The sequence below is a fragment of the Syngnathus typhle genome, linkage group LG9 (genome assembly GCF_033458585.1).
Source record: "Syngnathus typhle isolate RoL2023-S1 ecotype Sweden linkage group LG9, RoL_Styp_1.0, whole genome shotgun sequence".
NCBI classification, from domain to species: domain Eukaryota; kingdom Metazoa; phylum Chordata; class Actinopteri; order Syngnathiformes; family Syngnathidae; genus Syngnathus; species Syngnathus typhle.
In genome coordinates this window covers 2,774,914-2,778,203 of record NC_083746.1, presented here as the reverse complement: position 1 = coordinate 2,778,203, position 3,290 = coordinate 2,774,914, and the positions used below count along the sequence as shown (strand labels likewise).

The following is a 3,290-nucleotide window of genomic DNA, read 5'->3' as shown; positions in this document are numbered from 1 at the left end:
TACATGAGTGTACAACAACAGCACATGAGTGTACAACAACAGTACATGAGAGTACAAAAACAGTACATGAGTGTGCAACAACAGTACATGAGTGTACAACAACAACAACAACAGTACATGAGTGTACAACAACAACAACAACAGTACATGACTGTACAACAACAACAACAGTACATGACTGTACAACAACAACAACAACAACAGTACATGACTGTACTACAACAACAACAACAACAGTACATGACTGTACTACAACAACAACAACAACAGTACATGAGTGTACAACAACAACAACAACAGTACATGAGTGTACAACAACAACAACAGTACATGACTGTACAACAACAACAACAGTACATGAGTGTACAACAACAACAACAACAACAACAGTACATGACTGTACTACAACAACAACAACAACAGTACATGACTGTACTACAACAACAACAACAACCGTACATGACTGTACAACAACATGACTGTTGTTGTTGTTGTACACTCATGTACTGTTGTTGTTGTTGTTGTACACTCAAAGACAGCTTCTCTTCTCACTTGATGTGGAAAACCTTGTCATCTGTTTTTAACCGTTTACTTCGGGGAATGAAGTCATCGTCAGAGTCCTCGGTTTCCTCCTCCTCCTTGGTTGTTGTTGTTGTAGTACAGTCATGTACTGTTGTTGTTGTTGTTGTACAGTCATGTACTGTTGTTGTTGTTGTTGTTGTTGTACACTCATGTACTGTTGTTGTTGTTGTACACTCATGTACTGTTGTTGTTGTACACTCATGTACTGTTGTTGTTGTTGTTGTACACTCATGTACTATTGTTGTACACTCATGTACTGTTGTTGTACACTCATGTACTGTTGTTGTACACTCATGTGCTGTTGTTGTACACTCATGTACTGTTGTTGTACACTCATGTACTGTTGTTGTACACTCATGTACTGTTGTTGTACACTCGTGTACTGTTGTTGTTGTTGTTGTTGTACACTCATGTACACTCATGTACTGTTGTTGTTGTTGTACACTCATGTACACTCGTGTTGTTGTTGTTGTACACTCATGTACACTCATGTACTGTTGTTGTTGTTGTTGTTGTTGTACACTCATGTACACTCATGTACTGTTGTTGTTGTTGTACACTCATGTACACTCATGTACTGTTGTTGTTGTACACTCATGTACACTCATGTACTGTTGTTGTTGTTGTTGTTGTTGTACACTCATGTACACTCATGTACTGTTGTTGTTGTTGTTGTTGTACAGTCATGTACTGTTGTTGTTGTTGTACATGTACTGTTGTTGTTGTACAGTCATGCACTGTTGTTGTTGTTGTTGTACAGTCATGTACTGTTGTTGTTGTTGTACATGTACTTTTGTTGTTCTACAGTCATGGACTGTTGTTGTACACTCATGTACTGTTTTGTACACTCATGTACTGTTGTTGTACACTCATGTACTGTTGTTGTACACTCATGTACTGTTGTTGTACACTCATGTACTGTTGTTGTTGTTGTTGTTGTACACTCATGTACACTCATGTACTACTGTTGTTGTTGTTGTTGTACACTCATGTACTACTGTTGTTGTTGTTGTACACTCATGTACTGTTGTTGTTGTACACTCATGTACACTCATGTACTGTTGTTGTTGTTGTTGTACACTCATGTACACTCATGTGTTGTTGTTGTTGTTGTACACTCATGTACTGTTGTTGTTGTTGTTGTTGTTGTACACTCATGTACACTCATGTACTGTTGTTGTTGTACACTCATGTACACTCATGTACTGTTGTTGTTGTACACTCATGTACACTCATGTACTGTTGTTGTTGTACACTCATGTACACTCATGTACTGTTGTTGTTGTTGTTGTTGTACAGTCATGTACTGTTGTTGTTGTTGTACATGTACTGTTGTTGTTGTACAGTCATGTAATGTTTTTGTTGTACAGTCATGTACTGTTGTTGTTGTTGTACAGTCATGTACTGTTGTTGTTGTTGTACTCGCTCCCCCGTTCTACTTTTACTGTCTGTATGCACACTGGCTCTTATTTGTTATGTTATCTGTTTATTTATTATTACTCTTATTTATTGTTTGTGCCTTCTTGTTTTTTATATTGTGTCGTTTACTTGTATGTCTATCGTGTAATATGTCTTGTCACCGTGGGATAGAGAAAACGTAATTTCGATCTCTTTGTGTGTCTCGGCATGTGAAGACGTTGAAAATAAAGCAGACTTTGACTACAATACAAACAATTGATTGATAGAACTTTATTCCACAACAGGGACATTTACTTGTCACAGCAGCGTATGAGAGTGCAAGAATACAAGGGACAAGTGCCAAATGTAAAAATGGATAAATAAGAGCCCCCTAGTGGCCTTGCCCCAGGCAGTTGCCTGGTCTGGCTAATGGTAACGCACAGCTCTGCGTCAGGGAGTTCGATGCTGTGACTTCTCACCGGCGTCACCCTGCTCACTGGTTTCATACAAAAAATACCTTGAAAAGTACAAATGATGCAATTGGTAAACGTGATCACATTTACAGTCAGCTGAAACTTTACACCAACGAGCTTTCACCTGATTTGGGACTACTCTTCCTCAGCATCCACAACATCACTGAGATGGCTCAGGAGCCTCCTGCTTGCTTTGTATAGAATAGTGTTGGCTGGGAGGCCTTTAAGAGCGCTACAAAACAAGCACAAATCATTGCAACACTTGTAGACATTGAGTAGAGTGGCAATGGCATGATATTTTTGCAACAATTCATATAAACTACAGTTTTATATTTAAAATATGTATACAATTTATATTTAAAATATGTATACAATTATCAGTATATTGTAATGAGTTATAAGAATGACAAAAGTATCCAAATTATAATATTTTAATTTTATCATCCATCAACTCACTCCAAAATGGCGGCATGAATAGAGCAGTCGTCCAAAACGGGAGAAAATCACGCTCGCAAATGTTTGTTGCGGGCGAGCGGGCGCCATCTTGGAATAGATTTGAACATGACGTAACATGTCGCACCTGTATGACAACTTCCTTGAGCACACACCGTCCTCGATTCATGACGTCACATCCGCTAATTCAAATCTTCCTCGCCTGCTCGTCCAATGGCGCTTTGCACACTCGCGTACCACGTGACAGGCCACCGCATTAGGGGAAAATGATGGCACTGAAAGTGAAAAGTGCCACACACCCCATCGTGTTAGAGGCAATGACGTTGACTGTGAGGGAGAGATACCAAGAGGACCGGATGAACTCATTTATTTACACAACCAGTC

At 39.1% G+C, this 3,290-nt stretch overlaps 1 long non-coding RNA gene across 1 annotated transcript; it reads right to left on the bottom strand.

The window, feature by feature from the left end:
- Window positions 1–2,251: 2,251 nt before the first annotated feature.
- On the bottom strand, window positions 2,252–3,160 carry LOC133159950 (uncharacterized). The gene is made up of 3 exons (XR_009715771.1): window positions 2,910–3,160; window positions 2,578–2,685; window positions 2,252–2,497 (listed from the first exon to the last, which is right to left on the bottom strand). It is a non-coding gene; the product is annotated as an uncharacterized LOC133159950 (long non-coding RNA).
- Between the last annotated feature and the right edge of the window lie 130 nt (window positions 3,161–3,290).